This window comes from Petaurus breviceps, unplaced genomic scaffold, assembly GCF_028583685.1.
Source record: "Petaurus breviceps papuanus isolate PSGF00001 unplaced genomic scaffold, PetGlider_PUasm1.0 213, whole genome shotgun sequence".
NCBI lineage: Eukaryota > Metazoa > Chordata > Mammalia > Diprotodontia > Petauridae > Petaurus > Petaurus breviceps.
In genome coordinates this window covers 3,958,895-3,982,359 of record NW_027185860.1, presented here as the reverse complement: position 1 = coordinate 3,982,359, position 23,465 = coordinate 3,958,895, and the positions used below count along the sequence as shown (strand labels likewise).

General features: G+C 36.9%; 1 pseudogene; it reads left to right on the top strand.

Annotated features, from left to right (window-relative positions):
* The first annotated feature begins 1,509 nt into the window (after window positions 1–1,509).
* The window catches only part of LOC138165556 (large ribosomal subunit protein eL15-like), an 85,540-nt pseudogene continuing 63,584 nt past the window's right edge, over window positions 1,510–23,465 (top strand).

Genomic DNA, 23,465 nt, shown 5'->3' with positions numbered 1-23,465 from the left:
ATTCTTGCCATGCCTATTATCTTGGTCACCTAATTGGTCTCTCAGTTTCTAATTGTTGCTATCTCTGGTTCATCTTCCATAATTTGCCAAAATAATATTTCTAAAACACAGATTGGTCCATTTTACTCACCTACTCAAGAATCTTCAGTGGATCCCTATACATTCTTGAATAAGATGCAAAATCCTCAAATTGTCATTTAGGTTCGTTTGTAATTGGTCTCATGCATAGCTTACTTTGCCAACATTTTATATTATTCCATTTCATGTACTTTCTGTTCTAGCAAACCTGGCCTAGTTTATTTCTAATATCAATATGTCTTCTTCTATATGTAGACCTATATATAAGCTATCCATCTGCTGGGAATGTAAGTTGAAGACCCTTCTAGGTTTTTCAAAGCCCAGCTCTAGTGCCATTCTCTGCATGAAACCTTTAACAATGTTCCCAGTTGTTAGTCCCATTCCCATCATGAAATAACTTTACAGTTGTTTATAATGTACAAGTTATATCACCTTAAAATGTGAACACCTTGATGTCTAGCTGTCTCATTTTTGTCTCTGTATACCCAGAACCTAGCATAGTGCTTTGCAGGTGATAACTATTTCATCAATTAAATCGAATAAATAAGGCTGTGTCTGTATGATGCCAAACAGCCAGTGAATTTTTTTCGCTCACTTATACAAGGACAAATGCAGCCTAATGATCAACCAAAAAGGTTGTTTGACTAAATTGATCAGTAAATGTAATCAAAATGCTTTTTCTGATAGTTTCACACTGGCACAATCTAAAATGTAAATAACAGTAAGTAAATAAAATTATTTAGCAGGTATGTAATATCTTCCTCTGATTTACATTAAGTAATTCATTTTAAACACTTACATTGAAAGGAAGCAATGGGGTTCCAAGGGTATCAATATGAGCTCAAGCACAGCATTTAGAAATATATAATCAGAAAGTGTAGTTTAATGAAAATAACACTGGGCTAGGATTAAAGAGACCCCTTCTAGCCCTGAATATTCCAATTATAGCTATGAAACTTTGGGATCATCTTTTTTTGCTTCTAGAGACCTGAGATTCCTCTTCTACAAAATGACAAAGTTGAACTAGATAATCTCCAAGGCCCCTTTTGGCTCAGAAATTCTATGTTTTTGCTGACAGAAGTAAAGTCAAGGCAAGCTATGATTAGAAGGAAATTAAATGTAGAGGAAGATCAAGGAGAACATAGGTTTCAACAGTGCCATTCACAGCAGTTCACAGTGACATATGGTAGGTAGAAGTTAAATTACTACCCTGGAGAAAGGCATTGCCAATGTGAATCCCAGAGAAAAAGAAGGAGGAAAATGACTTACATTGACTATTTAATACTATAGGTGACTTCTCAAAGAAAATAATAGTGCTGTACCCCCTATGAGAACACTGTAAATGTTGATAATAGGATTGCCAGGAGTGTCCCATTGACTGTGTCTATACAAAGACAAATAAGACTGATCACAGCACTACAAATACAACCCATGCGGGTTGACTTTGTCAGTCGTCAAAACCACTGTCAGCTACAGCAGGATTCTAACCATGTGGTCTATCTTATGGCGGATCTACAGACCAGTAGGAGCCAAACATAGAGCTGAGACTTGTCAGCTGTCGTGAGTGTTATTAACTAGCCCTCAGCAATGTTATTACACTCAAAGGATTGATAATAGTCCACATATGTTACCAGTGAATTTACTCTTTAGCCATCAGAGAAAAATTAAAAGGTAGGGAATGTTACCTTTCCATTTTCTCATTCCATTCTCTTTTCAGTACCAAATATTTCCCCCTTTCTTTTCCTCCCCCAACCATTGAAAAGGCAAGAAAAATAAAAGCCATTACAAATATGTATAAATATGTAAAACAATTCTATGGGGGGAAAAAAGAGAGAAAAAGAAAAAACATATATTTCCAACTGTACTCTGAGTCCATGAGTTCTCTTTCTGGGGGGTAGACAACATGTTTCATAATGGGTCCTTTAGAATTATGTTTGGTCATTATGCTGATTAGTTACTAAGTCTTTCAGAGTTCATTTTCTTTACAATACAGTTTTTACTATGTATGTGTGTATATATATATGTGCTTGTGTGTGCATATTTACACATATGTGTATGTGTATTTGCTATTTTCCTGGCTCTCACTTCATTTTGCATGTTAATACATGTCTAAAGGTTTTGTTTTTTTCTGAAAGCATGCTCTTCATTTCTTGCAACATAATAATATTCAATCACTTTAATGTACCACAAAGGAGAGTTATTTTGAGGATCAGTGCTTTTGGAAAAGGTGATAATTAGTCCAAGTACAATATATAGGCCACGTTTCAGCTCCTTTCCTCCCAGGTCACCCAGATTGTTGAAATGCATTACATATCTTAAGTGTTTTCTGTTTTAATATTAGTCTTCCCAAACCCTATCAAAAAGTCAAGGTAAAGAGTTTTCCTTTATTTTTCTTCCATCATACTAGTGTCTAGGACCCACAGATAATCCTTCCAATATACTGTCATCTCACCTCCTCAGAGCTAAGGCTGGCCCAGGGTCAAAGTCACTAAAAGGCATATCATTCTTACTTCACACCCCAGGATATTTCAAACAAGTGATTTCTAAGGATAAATTCATTTTGTTGATAAAAATGAGACTTGAACCTAGGTCTCCTATCTCCTCAATTACAGTGATGATTTTGTTACATTGTTTCAGGGCAGATTTTACTCAAAATTAATTTTGTTATTATTCATGTATCTAAGTTATTTGATGTATGTAGTTATATTTTGGAAGAGGCAGAACAATTACTTTCAAAGAAAATTGTTATTGCTTTTATTTAAATCTATTCTTAAATTAAGAAAGTCTTATTTTTTCTATTATATTTCCAATGAGCTAAAACAACAGTCTAACTTAAAGGTTTGGCCAAAGATTTGCATTTTGTGAAAAATAATGGATATTAAGAACAACATTCATTTATTTAAAATATATATGTGTTACTGAGGGGCAGAGCAAAGATGGAGGAGTAGAAGCAGGAAATTCCATGAGTTCCTGCCACAACCATCTCTAATACCTGTAAAATATGACTCTAGACAAATTTGAGAGCTACAGAATCCACAACGTGACAGAGAGAAACAAATCTTCCCCTGAAGCCTGCCTGAAGCTGACAGAAAGGTTCTATCACACCAAGCTGGGAGCCAAGCACAATTCCACATGAGCTGTGCTGAGCCCAGGGCAGTCCAAGCATCAGCCAACACCGGATGGAGCAGACTTCAGGAAAGTGAATCACCAGCAGCTGTGGCAGTTTACAGACTTCTCAACTCATAAACACCAAAGAGAAAGTAAAAGGTCAGTGGGCAACTCTGCTGGAACAGGGGAATGGAAGAATGAGGTTCAGCCCCTGCCCCTGGAGCAAGAGGTGCAGAGGTGCAGCGGCTGTTGTATGGCTGCCTCCTGAGCTTCTTGCCTTCAGATTGTAGGGGGACCAAGCAACCACTCAGAGGGTAATCACTCTTCTTTGTCCTGCTGGGGTCTGGGTTGCTATCTTGGGCAGTGGTCCTGGGGTGAGAAAAGCCAATGTGCCAGAGCCTGTGGTGGCTGTAGAGAGGGTGCCCTCCTCAGACCTCTGACAACATTTGTGAAAACCCCAGTGATTTGGGACAAAACTCTCCTCTCTGGAAGCAGAGTTTTACCATGGCAAAGAGCTCAAAAAAATCATGAAAAATCATGAGTCAACAGCCTGCTAAAGGAGACCCAAAAAAATACTGATGAAAATAATACCTTAAGAAACAGACTAACTAAAATGGCAAAGAATCCCAAAAGGCCAATGAGGAGAAGAATGCCTTAAGAAGACAAATTTGCCAGATGGAAAAATAATTTCAAAAGCTCACTGAAGAGAATAATTCCTCCAAAATTAGACTGGGGCAAAAGGAAGCTAATGACTTTATGAGAAATCAAGATACTATTAAATGAATCCAAACAAATGAAAAAATAGAAGGCAATGTGAAATATCTCATTGGAAAAACCACTGACCTGGAAAATAGATCCAGGAGAGATAATTTAAAAATTATTGGGCTACCTGAAAGCCATGATCAAAAAAGGTGTCTAGACACCATCGTTCAAGAAATTATCAAGCAAAATTGCCCTGATATTCTAAAACCAGAGGGCAAAATAGAAACTGAAATAATTCACCAACTGTCTCCTAAAAAAGATCCCAAAAGAAAACTCCTATGAATATTATAGTCAAATTCCAGAGTTCCCAGGTCAAGGAGAAAATACTGCAAGCAGTCAGAAAGAAATAATTTGAGTATTGTGGAAACTGAATCAGGATAATACAGGACCTAGCAGCTTCTACATTAAAGGGGTTAGAATATGATATTCCAGAGGTCAAAGAAGCTAGGAGTAAAACCAAGAATCACCTACCCAGCAAAACTGAGTATAGTGCTACAGGGGGAAATATGGTCATTCAATGAAATAGAGGACTTTCAAGCATTCTTGATGAAAAAACCTAAGCTGAACAGAAAATTTGACTTTCAAATACAAGAAACAAGAGAAGCATGAGAAGGTAAACTGGAAAAAGAAATCATAAGGTACTTATTAAAGTTGAACTATTTACATTCCTACATGGAAAAATGATAATTGTAACTCATGCGACTTTTCTCAGTATGAAGATAGTAGAAGGGAATATATGTGTGTGTGTATGCATACATATATGTGTTTATATAGAAGGGCATATGTGTGTATAAATGTATATATGTAAGTGTGTGTATATATGTGTACATGTATATATAGACAGAGGACACAGGATGAGTTGAATATGAAGGGATGATATCTAAAAAATAAAATTAAGAGGTGAAAGAGGAATATAATAAGAGAAGGATATAGGGAGGGGCAGAATAGGGTAAATTATCTCATATAAAAGAGGCAAGAGAAAACTGTTACAATGGAAGGGAAGAATAGGAGGGTGAAAGAGAATGGGTCAGTATAACAACTATGCAATATTCACAATGCCCACAGTGATTATAAATATGATGGTGTAGTTGTGAATCACAAAATGTAATAGGCTCTCCACATGGAAGACAGAGCCAAATCATTTATTCAAATATCAGAAAGCTGAGTCCCAAAACCAGAAAGTTAAAGTCATTACAGTAGCCATGAATTTGGTACACATATTTAATGCAGTGAACACCCACATTCCCAAGCCTTCAAAACAAACACACTCCCTCAGGTCAAGATCCTCCTCTCCTCACTCACAATAGCTGCTCAGCGTCCACACTGCTGACTCCCAGAAGTTCTGGCTCCCAGCAGTTCTCGTTCCCAGCAGTTCTCAGCAGAAGTTCTGGCTGGCTCTCAGAAGAAGTCATGCCACCACCAGTTCTGTTTTCAAAATCTCTTCCCTCTCCAGCCTAGGCCTCTCATTAGCTCCTCCCTGCCCTACCCCTTCCTGCTACATCAGCAAGTTCATCCCATTGTGGGATTCACAAATTCTGAGTCTTGATACTTGACACAATTATGAACTTGAAACTAAGTGCTAAGTACCTGTTAGCTTGCCAATATAAGGGGCATGGAAACTCTTCAAATCCCAAAACCATACTCTCACTGAATTTGGCTTAAGGAGGGAATAACATACACACACAATTGGGTATCTTACCCTACAGGAAAGTAGGGGGAAAGGGGAGAAGAGGAGGGATGATAGAAGGGAGGGCAGATTGGGGGAGAAGGTAGTTAGAAGCAAACACTTTTGAAAAGTGACAGGATCAAAGTAGAAAATAGAATAAGTGGGGAGGTAGGATAGGATGGAGGGAAATATAGTTAGTTTTTCATAATATATCTACTATGGAAATATTTCATGTAACTACACATGTACAACCTATGTTGAATTGCTTATCTTCCCAATGGGGGTGGGTTTGGATGGAAGAAGGGAAACAATCTAGAAATCAAAGTTTTTAAAATAAATGTTAAAATTTTTTTTACATGCAACTGGGAAATAAGATACACATATGTACAGACTCTGGGGTACAGAAATCCATCTTGCCCTACTAGAAAATTAGAGGGGAGATGGGAGGAGGATATAAGAGAGAGCAGATTGAGGGAAGGGGTATTCAGTAGGCTCGCTATTTTGGGGTGGGGTAGCGGAAAGATGGGGAGAACATTTGTAACTCAAAATCTTGTGGAAATGAATGTTGAAAACTAAAAATAAACAAAAATATATGCATTACTGAAATGACATTTGTTTGCTTTTCTAAATAAGGCATTAAATTCAGAATAGAGCCCGTGTTTATAGTTGACCATCAAACTATAAAAGTTGTTTTTAAAGCTGTGAGCAATTATACCTTTCCTAATGTCTCAATAATGCAAGAGTTCAGAAGAGGGGAGTGCACTACAGAAGAGTGTCCCATTAAGTCTGTATGCTTCCAGATTTAAGAGGATATCAATTCTTATTAGACATCCCCAATAACACGGCAATCATTTCCAGTCACATAATCTCTGATGGCAGAAGCAGCATTGTCTTTTTATTTGACTTAAAGGATTCAATATATAAAATTTATGAGGCTGTGCCACTACAATCTAACTAAGCTATTATGTTTATCAGAAAAAGCAACTTTCACTGAAAATCAAGAATTCATTGGGAAACTCCACAGCCACCATCCAATTCCAGAAGTTCATAACTTTATATTTAGATAACGGTAATAACATCCTGGCTAAGGGCTCTGCTTTTAGCATGACACAAAGCAGAAGACTAATCTTCCTCAAATTTCATTTCCATCACCTCACATCCAAATGCTTTACTCTAATTCATCTCAGTCTTATACAACGTACTCAGTCTCAATTTCTCGTTAGGACTCCATCTGTTTATCTAGGTTCTTCTGTCTGAATTCCTCCAAAAAGCAACTTCACTCTAACCAAAGCAATTATTTTGGGGCCCAACTTTCTTATTCATCCCTCTGGACATTTGCATTCTCCTCCACTCAGATGCCCTTCCCCTCAAATTCTTAACCCATCATCTCCTTCAAGATCAAGATAAAAGCACTTCCTCTACTCCCTTCCATCCTCATTTTACACTCACTGATGTATTGTTTCATAAGTACTCATGCCTTATTCCATGTATGTGTTTGGCCCTCAGGCTATGTTATAAATCCACCTTACTGTATGTTCCTGATTGTCTAAAAAGACTTCAGTTCTATATGTGGCTGGAGTTCAATAAAAGTAGTGTACTGTCTACTGCCTGATTGACAAGAATGTATCTTCTTATATGAATTCATTAAGCACATCAGCAACCCATCAGTCTCTTGATTTGAGAATCTAGAATATTGTATATAAGAAGTTATGTACCTCATGCCTTAGAGTGAAGAGTGAAGAGCTACTCCCATTTTTTAAAGTTTAAATATGACATAAAAATAACATATGACAAAGCTGTCCATCTGGAATTAGCGTACTGTGCATTACAAGTGAGAAGGCACTAAATCCTGAAGGGACTCAAAATTGGATAGACCAGTGAAGTGTTTTGCCAACAGGAAAGGGAGATGATTGCTTTTCTCATGCTGGGCCATGTTGCCAAGGATAGGAATACAGCTGTTGTGTGAGATTTATACTCATTTCACTTAACTATAAAATGCAACATGTATCATTTTCTTTAATTAGTCAGATTAGCTAGGTAGGTGTAGGTGATGGACTGAGGTCTGAACATAATGAAAATGAGTTACTGTAATATGTGAAAGGAAAATATTTTTGCAATTAATGAGGAAAAGTATTTATGTTTTTAAAAATAGAGTCTGTCACTGTAACAATATAATTAGCATTTTAAAAATATATTTGGTTATCCAGGACTTGGAGTGTTCAATTAGAGAGAAAATAAAATTTGTGGGAATCTATACCATGTTGTTTTTAAAACTCCTAATCAGATATCCATTTGATTGCCATACCATACATCTTTCCTCAAAACTCTGAAATGACTTTTGGTTCCCTGAATCACGAGATCAGAATCCCTGACAAAGTTCCCAGGAAGTCCTGCTATTTGTTCTATGGAATCTAATGCACCAATTTAATAATAATGATAGTCAACACTTAAATAGTGCTTTACAGCTTAGAAAGCACTTCACATACATTATTTCTTTTGGCCCACAATAATCCTATGAGATAGATAGAACAAGTATTATCCTTCCCATTTTATAGATTAGGAACAGAACTTCAGAAAGAAGAGACTTGCCCATGGTCACACAACAACTAAGCAGAAAAGCTCTTTCCACTTTATCCCACCAGCTTTCTTCTGTGAATTATAACTAGGGCAGGACAGCTGAGGTTTTCATTAAGAGCACCAAAATTTAGAGAGTGGAAAATATTTTAAATATATTTTTAAGGATCATGCCATTTAAAAACTTGTTACAGTCATGTTTTGACAACACTTTCAGAAGTGTGAAGATTAGGCTATATAGCTATGAGATGGTATACCTCTCTCTATCCCTGTTATACGTACACTCTAAGTGAGTTCTCCAGGTTAGTGAGCTCCCCAGCAGTGGTTTTAGTGATATCTTTGTATCTCCACCTCCTTCCAAAAAAACTGGTACCCGGGTCTTCCGCTCAGAGTTGATTTGAAGACACATTTAATGCTGCTTGTCCCAGGCACCAAACTTGTTGGATTCTTCTTCATAACTAGCGGTGATATTCCACCTTTCCTCTGGACTGAAAGAAACATTTCTTCATACTCCTCTGACATAGGTTTCTAAGATTTTTCTCATGTCCCATATTCTGGAATTGTTATGCCTTTTTGCATAATGCCACCACCTTACAATTCTGGAAGGTCTTATTTCCCCACCTTTCAGGTTCCTAAAGCCTTTGTTAGTCTGTGTTAATGGCATCATCAGCCATAAGTGTATTTTCTTCTGTATAACCAGGTATATTTAGTAGTTCCATGAATTTGTGTGCACATGCAAGTTATATACACAGGGCTATAAATATGAATTGTCACATCATAAATTCAGTTCTGGGTATGGAGGTGTGATGCCTACTCTCCAGCAAAAAGTGTCATGATGTGATTATAAATATCATACCACTTAATTCCGCAAACAGTGGGGAAAGAACTAGAAGTGGCAATATCACCATATATTTCCGGTAAGATGGGAAGCTTCTGTACCAACACTCAAACAGGTATATATGAGATATTGCTTATCTTCTTGGGACACACCACAGACCACACCTCTATTCATCCACATTTATTTTAGACCCCAAAATAGGAGAGTGGCACCGTAAGGACATCAGCAGCATCCTATTCCTGCTAAATGAACAGGCCAACAGGGATGTTCAAATCCCAAGTCCCTGTGAAACCCAGGTGAAATAATGCCTCAAGGAACAAATAAAAGTTATTTTTTCTGATGGAGTGGATTTAGTATATTGACTAACAGTCGGTTCCCCAGGTCCCCACCACCACCACTACACAACAATGCTCAGTATGAATCAGGACCAATCTCCAAGCTTTGATCTGCATACCAGGGCTGGATTCTCCATTCCCTCTCCCCACCAATTCGTGTTCCTGCTTGACTCAGATAAGAACTCTATAAATGTGCACCTGACTTCACTGATTGGAGTTCCTGATTATACTCTGGGCCCTCAGCAGACCTGCTACCATCATCACTGACTCTCCTCCTATTTACCCTCAAAAATGCTGACTTGCTTTACTTTCTCTCTATTAACTGTCTTTTTGTACTTCCATCCTTCTTAGTAATGCACTTTGGCATCCAAACGTCAGGCAATCACAGAAGACTGGCCCTAGAAAATAAGCCCCACAATGACAGAGCCCTAAAGGCGTCAGCAAAAGGCTGGGCAGGGTAGTGAGGTTGATAGTATTGCACACTGCAGATTCGAAGAGGATCACTAGGTACAGGACTAGCTGGTATACAGAGGAAGTGTCCCATTCCACCAAAAGTGCTGGGGCTCTGGGATCCAGCCCTGGTAACCTTGACTTAGTTAAGGTTCTTTGTGTCTGTCTTCACACAGATGTTCATCTTCATTAAGTGCATTTCTCTTCCTCTTTAGGTCATAAATCCATTAAGAACAGGCAATGACTGACTATATAGTACCAGTACTAAATCCACCACTCAAAGCAGCGAATTACAAAAAGTGATCAATAACAAGACTATGATTAAAATAAACTTAGATCATCTTCCTCTCCCCTTTTTTATTCTTTTCCTAAGGCATTTATCAAAGTTAATTGGGGAAACTTCTAAGACAGATGCTTTCATCATATTAATCGAGGCTTTGTGAAGAAAGAGGTGTCTGAAGAATGAGTGAAGTAGGAAGGTGGAAATATGCATTAAGATATAGAGTATTATGACTACTTTAAGCGGCTCTATTTTGCATTTCTTAATGGATCATCTGCTAGACAGAAAAAGAGAATGTTCTTTCACACTTGGACTAGTTTTCCATAATTGTCTCCTTGAAGTGAAAATGACCTCCTTGACATCAAATTCAAAGGAGATAATTTAGCTAGTTGTGAAATCACTTAGGATTCAGCTGGGTCAGTAGCATCATCTTCATTTGTGAAGGGCAGCACATTAAATTTTACAACAAGCAGGGCAATGGTCCAGGAAATATTCACCCATTTCCTCCTAGCCAGAAATACAACCTTTGCTCCCCCACCTCTTTTTCTAGGGGCAAGCACAGAGGCAGTCCTTGAGTTCTCTTGTTTTCTAAATCTATGTTGTTTTTTTCTTTTTAAAAAATCTTATTCCTCTAGTTAGTTTGCACAGGGTTAATAAGGCAACATTTCTGAACTTCTCAGGAGTAAAAAAGAAATGTCATTATGAAAGAAAAATACTACCACTCTGTCTACTTCTATATTGAAGCTCTTGCTCCCTTTGATTCTCAGCTATTTTTATATAAACTTCCCCAGTTTTCCAAAGTCACACCATACGCTGTAACTATACTAACTGTCTTTTTGTACTTCCATCCTTCTTAGTAATGCACTTTGGCATCCAAACCTCAGGCAATCAGAGAAGATTGGCCCTAGAAAACAAGCCCCACAATGACAGAGCCCTAAAGGTGTCAGCAAAAGGCTGGGCAGGGTAGTGAGGTTGATAGTACTGCACACTGCAGACTGGAAGAGGATCATTAGGTACAGGACTAGCAGGTATAGAGAGAAAGTGTCCCATTCCACCAAAAGTGCTGGAGCTATAGGCAAAATACGACTTTGAGTTCATTATAGGCTCCTTTTGTTTAACCTGAGAGTTGTGCATGATTATACAAGGTCAAAAATCAACCTACAAGCAGCAATACTCTTTTAAATAGTGGTATTTAGGGTTACTACACTAGAATATTGGAGTATAATTTTTCATGAGGGTCATACAAAATCACTATGGATGGCAATATGACTGAGTGGGGAATAAGGGATGTACCACATATGGCTTACAAATTGCTTCATCGGTTTCTTCACGTTTGCAAAAATGAAGAACAGCAATTCCGATTGGCTCAACAAGTTTAGGCAATTACCTTGCAGATGCAGTAACAGTGAAGAAAGTTCAGTTCAATTTCTGCAAGCGCTAGGCCAAATGAGAACTGCAAGCAAAGCAATGAGCAGTGATTTTTTTTCAGTTCTTAATGCTTCAAGCAAGGGATTCAATCCTAAGAGCTGTGCTACTGAGAAAAGGGAAGAATACGGAGCAATGGGTAGTGATTTCAGTGAATGCTGCTGTAGGCAATGGTGAAAAGGAAAACAACACAAATAAGGAGGAAGAAATAGAAAGGGAGGAGGGACTGGGGTAATCAAAAATAAGTAAGGCTATCATTACAGAATATTATTAAAAAAAAACAAATCAAAGAAAAACATTTGATCTCCCCCCCCGCCCAAAAAAAGGCATTTTAAAAGACACCCATGAGGTCTTTGGATTCATAGAAGCATTAATAATGTACTTGGGGATATTTGAGTCATTGTTACCAGTTTGCTGATATAGCTGTTTTTAGCTTCCAAATGGCTTTTGAGTTTGTAACAATCTTCCATTTAAAACCTGTTCGCCCTACTGACACTGTCTGATCACATTGCTTACTCAGACCAGGTGTTTCATGAAACTGGCTTAAAGTGCCAGTAATGAAGCACCTCAGAGGTTCCATGTCTCAGCACAGATGTATGTCGTTTTTAAGCCTGGAGTCTCTGGTGTGATCAAATTTAGACTTTTTAAGCAAAGAGCAAATAGTTTTCTTGTGTAATGTTAATGCATTTCTCTTCTTTAGAAAATCTGGAGGCTTCTTGTGTTCAAAATAGATGTTATTTTCCATGCATTATGGCACCTTAGGTAAGATCTGTGAGGCAGAGAAGCTTTTATTCTCATTATGCTATATGTGGGAAAGTACTGAAAAATATGAAATCCTTCACTGGTTCAGACTGAAAGATTTTATTTCATCTGGAGGGGAAATAGGCCAAAGTGGCTGCAAATAATTCAAGTAATTGGCAAGCAGCTGTACTCTAAGGAGGCTTTTGTTGTAATTTGATTTTATACCTTTAAGGGGAGCAAGTGAGATGTGATTCTACCTATCCCTAAAGGCCAAGGGCTTTTGAACATTATAAAACCCTTAAGGAAGATGATGGACTGAAATGTCAGGAGACTTTCTGAATTGTGATGTCCTCAAGAAAATACCTATTGCTCAGCTGAACTAGAAATCTTGCCATATGATACAGTCTGTTAGAGACTAAAAAACTGAAAATTCTCTTACTTTAAAACTAGATGCTTCTCTGTCTGGGAAGCCACTGAATTATTGCTGAGTTTCATAAGTGCAGATGATAAAGGCTTTAAATAACCACCTCAGCCTAAATCACCCAGTCTTTGATGGGCACAGATGGCTTTATAATGTAGTAACTCTACTGAGGAATGGCTCTAGTCAACACTTTATAGGATGTAAAGCAGTACTTTGGCATCTTTCTCCCCACCCCACAATGGTGCTCCGGGCACTCCAGGAACCTACTTTGTTTTGAGTTCTATAGGCCCTTCAACTCAGGTTTCTCTTAACTTAGTATGGTATGAGCCAAAGGCAGTTTACTGGGTAACCCTTTGTATACAACCTGTGTAACAAAGGGTACTTAGTTAATAAGGGAATGTTGAAGACTAAAGCATCTTCAAGATGCAAAGAAATTAATCTACAATGTAACTTTAGATTCATGAATGGGTAGTGGGAAAGGTACTCTTAGGCAGGAGACTTTACCCAATATACCATTATATTGTAAAACATGTAAAATTACTTATTTGGTAAGGTCAGCTCCATTTTGCAAGTAAAAATGAGGAATAAATCAGAGTTGCTTATCGAACCAAATTATTCTTTTCTGCCACCATATCCTAGAATGATCTAATTAATTGTATCATTTATTTTACTTATTTCTACTTCTTTTCTTTGGTCTTGTAATATACACAAAATAGTAGTGAAAGGAAAAAACAATGCATGATGAGGGAAATTTACAAGATACAGGAAAATTGGTGTCAAAATAATGAAAGGGAACACATAGGTGAACTCCATAGACAAGAGCCAATGATTGGAGTTCATCATCTTAGCTAAGTTCATTTCTAGTTTTCATTTCTCTAGACCTCTCATGATATAGACTCTAATATATAGAGCTTCTGTCTCATTACCGGACCCTAACAATGGATGTGCAATTTATTTTTTTGGCTCTATGATTCATCTACTTTCATTCAGCAGGTGCAAACGGTTACATAATGAGATGTTCAAGGTTCAACAGCAAAGTCATTAAAGTCCCCCAATTTATCTAGCACTTATATGATTAGTACCTCATACCTCATATCTAGTACCTAGAGGTTGTGATATGATTAAAACAAGGTGCCTGAAATTCAGTGTAGAATGCCGTTAATAGTTGTTTAGCATACGATGTAATGAATATGAAATGCAGCAGCCTACTTAAAGATACACAAACTCTTTAATAGGCATTGCTTGTCCATTAGCATCTAAATACAGTAAAATATATTAACTTTTCTTGATAAAGAATGCATTATTCTAGATGCTAGATTCTTTAGACATTATGTCTCACAATGGATAATAAGATAATATTATAATAAGAATTTTAGGATTGAAAGAGAATTAAATGATTAAGTCAAACTCTCCATCACCACAAATACTCTTTATCACCGTAATACCAACTCCTCCATCACTCATAAAATGTTTAAACTAGGAAATGTTCTATATGATCCACAAGGAAGTTCACATCCAAAGATGCTTTAAAGTCTTGGGTACCATTGTACAGGTCCCCTATTACAAGAGCATTGTATTAAAGAAGACAAGCAGTCCATATATCCATGCAATCCTAGTGGAAGACTTCTAAGCACTATGAGGTAGAAAAGCTTGACTTAAAATGGTTGTGAACTACTCATGAGCACTTTTGCCTTTTTAAAGGCTGAATTCTTTAATACTACACGTGGGTTCTATCTGTGAAAGAAATCAAGTAACTCCTTGCCTTTAATTTTTTTTTCTGGGCCATCCTTAACACTTGGCTGTTTTCTTTTTTCACCTCAGCATTGCCTTTGCCTTCCACATAACATTATTGTTTTAGGTTTTTTTTCATATATTACTATGTTTCTCTGCCAAGGAAACCTATATATATTCTATGAAAGAATTAGCACATCAGGGAGAAAATGTGCAGTAGAAAACAGTGATCAAGGAAGACAGAAGATGGAAATAAGGAAATGCTGAAAGAAAAATTTTTTTAACATCAAGCTTAGGAAACAACTGGTATTCAATGTAGGAATGTGGTGGTGGTAGTGATGGTCATATTTGGCAGAGGAGGGAAATTGATGATATGGGGGGAGGGGCAAGAACCATGATTTCATTATATAGAGTGATCATTAATGTAGATCAGCAACTCGTCTATAACTTTTAGTCTAACAGAGTTGACTGGGATACTTGGAGATAAAATTGTTTAAATGGTGACCCAGGTGTTAAGAATCAAATGAAAATCCTGAATCCAGGTTTTCCTGGACTAAATTTAAGGCTAGCCCTCTAGCCTTGGAAATGAAGGAAACCACAAGCTTTCCTTGAAAGGAATTAAAACTTCATAGATCAAAGTAGAAGGAGAAAGGGTATTTTCACAATTCTCTCCCCTCATTCCCAGATAAAAAACTTTCAGGCTATTTGCGATGCCCAATTGTTATTTTACCAAATATATATATATATATCTTCCAGAGGGAAGATGCTCTTGTGGGAAACTTGTTGGACCATTTCCTTTATTCTGTTCTGTTTTTCCAGATTTTTTTATTTTTAAAGTGAATTCCACCAATGGCTTTTCTACCTAGGTTCTCTCACCTCTACTGTTCAATTAGCTTTGACAGAGGATGGAATCATGAGACTATATATGAATTTCAGAACTGAATAAACTGTTAAATCTATAAGAAAAGAGATTGTAATTTGTTCATCATTGCATCGTTTGTCAGTGACTGGTTACATAATGTGTATATATATGTGTATATATATATGCATATATATATATATTTAATTTATTTATTTATTTATAATGTAATATAACAGGTACTTACTAGATATTTGTTTAGTTGAATTTAATTTGTTTAATTGAATTTTGCCATATTTCTCACAAGAGACAGTGAACTTTTCTAAACAGTTATTCATTCTGCCATTACATTTCTTGCAAACCTTTTACAGTTGTATCTTTTTGACCAGGGATCATTGAATCATGAATGGAGAGATGGAAAGGAACTATAGAGATCATCTAATGCAACCACCTCATTTAACTGTTCAAGAAACTGTGCCTCAGAAAGATTAAGTGATTTAAATGCCCAAGGTTAGAGAAGGAGTAAATGACAGAGATAGGATTTGATACTGTGGTCTCCATTTTATGCATTTCCAGCTCCATTTCCTCTGTCTTTAGTCCAAATGGTTCTGTATTTCATTCTAATTCCTTTCCATCTTATACTACATGCCAAAAAAAGAATAATTATCCTATCAGATTAGAGATAGAGTCAAAATATATGAAAGAATATGGCTCCTTTCTTCTCCCACATAATATGCAAACTGAAAATTAAGTTAAATAAATTATATAATTTAACTGAAACATTTTAAATGGTCAAAGAATTCTTACTAGAAACATATAATAATGTAACATCTAACATTTATATGGCTTTTTAAGGTTTGCTAAATGCTGTACATATATTATCTCAATTGATCTTCTTAATAACCCTTTGGGGTACATGCCATTTTTAAAGATAAGGCAGGAGCCAAGGTAGAATAGATATAATAGATAGAAGCAGGAAAACTCTGTGAGCTTCCCCCATAACCACCTCAAGTACCTATAAAATATGACTCTAAACAAACTTTAGAGCTACAGAACCCACAAAGTGACAGAGAGGAACAAATCCTGCTGAGGGCAGCCTGGCAGGCCCACAGGAAGAGTCCGTGGCAGCATGCTGGGAGCTGAGCCTAGCCCCATGTGAGCCCACTGTTTTAGCTCCAGGGAGGCCCCAACCACTGGCTGGAATGGACTACAGGAGAGTGGATCACCAGCAGCAGTAGTGGTTTCCAGAATTATCAACCCATAAATGCCAAAGACAAAGTAAAAGGTCAGTGTAGAACTCTGTTGGAACTGGGGGGGGATGGTACAGTCTGACCCTTGGACCCTTGGGTGAGAAGTAGTGGAGGTGCTGTGGCCCTAGAGCCCCTGCAATGTGGCTGCTTCAGAGATCCTGGCCTGTAGGGACTGTAGCGATTGTAGGCACATCAAGCAACCATCCAGAGGGTAATCACTCTTGTTTTAACCTACTTGGATCTGGACCGCTGTCTAGGGTGGAGGTCCTGGGGTGTGTGACCAGGTGTGATACAGAGGGTACCCAACTAATAGGTCAGGCAGCTCCAAAAATCCCAGAAATTTGGGACAAAGCTCTCCTCTCTGGTAGCATAGTTCTACTGTGGCAAAAAGCTAAAAAGTCAAGTAATTGAGTGGCAACATGAGCAAGCAAAGGAAGCAAAACAAGCACAGCAATTAAACCTTAGATTCCTTTTTTCGGGACAAAAAGGACCAAAGCATGGAACAGAAGGAAGACAACAAAGTCATAACTCTTGCACCAAAAGCTTCCAAGAAAAAATATGAATTGGTTACAGGCCATAGAGGAGCTCAAGAAGGATTTTGAAAATCAAGTAAGAGAAGTGGATGAAAAATTTGGAAGAGAAATGAGAATGATGCAATAAAATCATGAAAAGCAAATCAACAACTTGACTGAAGAAAATAAGAGCTTAAAAATAGACTAACTCAAATGGCAAAAGAGGCCCAAAAAGCCAATGAGGAGAAGAATGCCTTAAAAAGCCAAATTTGCCAGATGGAAAAATAGTTTGAAAAGTTCACAGAAGAGAATAATTCATTCAGAATTAAATTGGAGCAAATGGAAGCTAATAACTTTTTGAGAAATCAAGATTCAATGAAAGAGATCCAAACAAATGAAAAAATAGAGGGCAATATGAAATATCTCACTGGAAAAACCACTGACTGGGAAACTAGATCCAGGAGAGATAATTTAAAAATTATTGGACTACCTGAAAGCCATGTTCAGAAAAAGCACCTAGAAATTATGCTTCAAGAAATTCTCAAGGAAAACTGCCCTGATATTTTAGAACCAGAGGTCAAAAAAGAAATTGAAAGAATTCTCCCATCACCTCTTGAAAAAGATCCCCGAAAGAAAATTTCTAAGAATATTATAGTCAGGTTCCAGAGTTCCCAGATCAAGGAGAAAATGTTACAAGCAGACAGGAAGAAACAATTTAAATATCGTGGAAACACAATCAGGGTAACACAAAATCTATCAGCTTCTACATTAAAGGATCTAAGGGCTTGTAATATGATATTCATAGAGGTTAAAGGAGCTAGGATTAAAACCAAGAATCACCTACCCAGCAAAACTGAGTATAATGTTCTGGGGGAAAATATGGTCATTTAATGAAAAAGAGAACTTTCAAGCATTCTTGATTAACAAACCAGAGTTGAATAGAAAATTTGAAATCCAAATACAAGAAGCAAGAGAAGCATGCGAAAGTAAACAGGGAAAAAATATCATAAGGAATTTATCAAAGTTGAACTATTTACATTCCTACATGGAAAAACGATAATTGTAACTTACGAAAGTTTTCTCAGTATGAGGATAGTTGAAGGGAATATAAGTGTATCTATGTATACATACATATATATATATGTCTATATAGGAGGGTATATGTACATATGAATACATATGTGAGTGTGTATATATGTGTACAGGTATACATAGACAGAGGGCACGGGATCAATTGAATAGGAAGGGATGATATTTTAAAAATTATATTAAGAGGTGAGAGGGGAATATATTGAAAGGAGATAGGGAAAGACAGGATAGGGTAAATTATCTCTTATAAAAGAAGCAAGGGAAAACTGTTACAACAAGAGGAAGAAGAGGAAGGCAAAAAGGAATGGATCAACTTTACTCTCATTGAATTTGGCTTAAGGAGGGAATAACATACACATTAAACTGGGTATCTTACCCTACAGGAAAGTAGGAGGGAAGGGGATAAGAGAGGGGATAATGAGAGGGAGGACAGATTGGTGGTGAGGGTAGTTAGAAACACACATTTTTGAAAAAGGGCAGGGTCAAAGCAGAAAACAGAACAAGTGGGGGGGGGGGCAGTAAAGACTGGAGGAAAATATAGTCAGTCTTTCACAATATATCCACTATGGAAATGTTTTCTGTAACTACACATGTACAACCAATATTGAATTGCTTATCTTCCCAGTAAGGGTGGGTGACAAGGGAAGAAGGGAAAGAATCTGGAATTCAAAATTTTAAATCAAATGTCTACAAAAACTATTATTATTATTTTTAACATACACTTGGAAATAAAATGTATAGGCACTGGGGTATGGAGATCCATCTTGACCTACTGGAAAGTTAGAGATAGATCAGGGGAGGAGAAAGCAGATTGGGGGAAGGGGTATTCAGTGGAATCACTGTTTTGGGGTGGTGGGTAGGGGAAAGACAGGGAAAAATTTGTAATTCAAAATCTTGTGGAAATGAATGTTGTAAACTAAAAATAAACATAAAATTTATTTTAAAAAAATAAAGATAAGGCAATTGAGGCTGAGAGCGATTAGGTCACTTGACCAGAGTTATACACAGCTAGTAAAGTATCTGAGGCATCATTTGAACTCAGGTCTTCCTGAATTGAAGTCCAGTTCTATATTAACTGTGCTACTAAGCTGCCTCATATGTAGAATTGCATTATTTGTCAATGTGTGCAATTATTTTTTTACTTAGAATTATAAAGATTATGTGGGTTTTCTTTTGGTTTAAAGAGAAAAGTTTGAGTATTTGGAAAAATATCTTCCTATTACATTGTAATTATCTTTTCTTTAACAAGTTATAGCAGCTCTCCCAACAGGCTATATTACAGTCTCAATTTCTGAACTTCATTTTCTGAGTACACTTGACCCAGTATTCTTTGAACTTCTACTTTCTTAGGCTTCCTGTGTTTCTCACTTTGCCTTAGAATCTTCAGTATTCCTATCTCAATAATCTCAGAATCTTTGATGTTTCTCTAGTGGGCATCAGAACCTCCAGCAGGTTATACCTCTGCAAATCTGTAACTTCCTTTTCATCTTTACCAATTCTAACTCCCATCTCCCCTTCATTTCAGAAAGTAGATAAGAGTATGTTGCCTTGAAACCTGTTTTGAAGTTGATACTAACATCATTTATTAAGTGTGGGAGCATGTTCCCAAAAGGTCTTATTTCCTTCTCTGTACTACATTTATCTCCAGTTCCTATCACAAAGTGACTTGTGTAGAGTATATCAGACTACAGTGATTCAGGTGTAGACAATTGTTAAAAATGGAAAATTTAAGTATCCCAGAAAAATAGCAATCAGTTTATTTTTCCCCAGAAAACCAGAAATATTGATAAATAAAATTAGTTCATTTAGCAAATATGAAATATAAATAATATAGAGCAATGCATAGAATCCTTCTTAACATAAATGATTCATTATTATGCTTTTTTTTTTTAAGAAAAACTTTAATCAGTTAACCAAAAACAAACAGGGATTAAGGACCTCCTATGTGAAAAGCCCTGCACTCATTCTGGGGATACAAAGACAAATATAAAACTGTTCTTACCATGAATGAGCTCATATTTTACGGACAATATATGCTTAATGTAGTTCAATAACTTAACAACATTAATAGCTATACATTAAACAGATTTGTTCACAAGATCAAAAAATAATTTCTGAAAAGACCCAGAGGGAAAAATACAAAATGTGAAAGAAACCTAAGTAATTATAGAAAAAGTAAGAGAAGCCGGGGTTATGGGTTTAATCTTAGTGTTGGTTACATAGTCTGGCACTGTTTTCTGTAGACAGACTTCATTACTAACCTTGATAATCGTATTAATGTGCATGGCCAGAAGGTCATAAGGAAGATTAGATTAACCCAAACAAATTCCCTCTAGGGGAAAGCTAGTAGCTCAGTAGTTTCTCTTTCTTTACAAAGTAGGAAAAACAATTATTCAACAAACATTTATTTAGTTCCATGGTAGCACAGTGGAAAGAACACAGGCTCTGGAAACAGAGGACCTGAATAAAAACTTACATCTAATGTTGACTAAGGGCAGCTAGGTGGCTCAGCGAATAGAGTGCTGGGCTTGGAAACAGGAAGACATCTTCCTGAGTTCAAATCTGGCCTCAGACATTTACTAGCTGTGTGACCCTGGGCAAATCACTTAACCCTGTTTGCTTCAGTTCTTCATCTGTAAAATGGGCTGGAGAAGAAAATGGCAAACCACCCAAGTATCTCTGCCAAGAAAACCCCAAATGGGGTCATGAAGAGTCATACACAACTAAAACGACTAATACTTATCAAACTATGTGACCCTAGACAAGTCATAACCTCCTTGGTTCATAATTTCCTCATCTGCAAAATGATAGTATTTGAGTAGATGGCCTCTGAGATCCCTTAAAATGGCTGATATACATGTGCTAAGCATTTACAAAAAGAAACAGTACTTACATTCATGGACTGTGCAAGTAGGTATGTATATAAATATATAGACATGTAAATATAGTTTATATGAGTCCTAATTGCTCCGCTCTTTCAGGAGGCACTTGACCATGCTAATTTGCTTTCCAGTTCTTCATTATATGTTGTCTTCACCCATTATATTGTAAGCATCGTGATAGTAGTAACATGTCCTTTTTGCTTATATTTTACATCCCTAGTGCTTAACACCATGTGTAGTTCATACTAAACTCCTTTCTTCTGCTCCCACAAGCCCTGCCCTGCCCTGCCCTGCCCTTCACTGGTACAAAACACTGATCTCCACCAATGAGAAGAGAGTCGCACACCAAGGGGCTTTGGGACTTAGGTTACATACATGTATATGTAATATAAATGAATACAAGATAATTAGGAAAAGGAGTCACTAGTAGCAGTATGAATCACATAAGATTTAATGTAGAAAGTAGTACTTAAATCGAACTTCTAAGAAAACTGGGGATTTTAAGAGGCAGAAGTAAGAAGAGAATACATTGCCAACATGAAAGACAGCTAATACAAAGGCATAGATACAAGAGAAAGAGTACCAAGCAGAACAACAGTCAGAAAAGCTAGTTTTGTTGGGCAATGGAGTGTGTAAATAGGAATAATTTATAAGACTAGAATCGTAGGTTGGAACTAAGTTTTTTTTAATTAAATTTTACATTTATATTCAGTTTACATCATTCATTTCCACAAGAGTTTTAGTAACAAATTTTCTCCCCATATTTCTCCTACCCACCACCCCAAAACAGTAATCCCACTGAGTCTCCCCTCCCCCAAACTGTTTTGTCCTATATCTTCCCCCATTCCCCCTCTGACTTGCTAGTAGGGCACAGTGGATCTCTATACCCCAGTGCCTATATATATAATTTCCCAGTTGCATGCAAAATAATAATAAGAAGAATATATTTTTAAACATTTGATTTTAAATCTTTGAATTCCAGATTCTTTCCCTTCTTCTCTCATCACCCACCCTTACTGGGAAAATAAGCAATTCAATATAGGTTGTATATGTGTAGCTATGCAAAACATTTCCATATATATTGTAAAAGACTGTCTATATTTCCCTCCATCCTATACCACCCCCAACTTGTTCTATTCTCTACTTTGATCCTGTCCCTTTTCAAAAGTGTGTGCTTCCAACTTCCCTCACCCCAGCCTGCACTCCTTTCCATCATCCCCCCTCTCATACCCTTCCCCCCCTACTTTTCTGTAGGGTGAGATACCCTATTTAGTGTGCATGTCATTCCCTCCTTAAGCCAAATTCAATGAGAGTAAAGTTGACTCATTCCCTTTTGCCTTCCTGTTCTTCTCCTACATTGTAACAGTTTTCCCTTGCCTCTTCTATATGAGATAATTTGCCCCATTCTGTCTCTCCCCATCTCCTCTCATTATATTCCTTTCTCACCTCTTAATTTCACCTTTTAAGTATCATCCCTTTCTATTCAATTGGTCCTGTGCCCTCTGTCTATGTATACCTGTACACATATATACAAACACTCAAATATTCATAGGACCATATACCTTCCTATATAGACATATATGTGTATGTATACATGCATATATATGTATATATATATGTGTGTGTGTACATATACATATATATATATATATACACGTTTCTATTCCCTTCAACTATTCTAATATTGAGGAAAGTTTCATAAGTTACAATTAACATTTTTCCATGTAGGAATGTAAATAGTTCAACTTTGACAAATTCCTTATGATTTCTTTTCTCTATCTTCTCATGCTTCTCTTGCTTCTTGTATCTGAATGTCAAATTTTCTATTCAACTCTGGTTTTTTCATCAAGAATGCTTGAAAGTTCTCTATTTCAATGAATGATCATATTTTCCCTGAAACATGATACTCAGTTTTGCTGGGTAGGTGATTCTTGGTTTTAATTCCAGCTCCTTTGACCTCCAGTATATCATATTCCGAGCCCTTTGATCCCTCAGTGTAGAAGCTGCCAGATCCTGGGTTATCCTGATTGTGTTTCCACAATATTCAAATTGTCTCTTTCTGGCTGCTTGTAATATTTTCTTCTTGATCTGGGAACTCCTGAACCTGGCTATAATATTCCTAGGAGTTTTCTTTTTGGGATCTTTTTCAGGAGGTGTTTGATGGATTCTTTTGACCTCTATTTTGCCCTCTGGATCTAAAACATCAGGGCAATTTTCCTTGATAATTTATTGGAGGATGATTTCCAGGTTCTTTTTTTTGATCATGGCTTTCAGATAGTCCAATAATATTTAAAGTATCTGTCCTGGATCTATTTTCCAGGTCAGTGGTTTTTCCAATGAGATATTTCACATTGCCTTCTATTTTTTCATTTGCTTGAATCTGTGTAATAGTATCTTGATTTATCATGAAATCACTAGCTTCCATTTGCTCCAATCTAATTCTGAAGGAATGATTCTCTTTAGT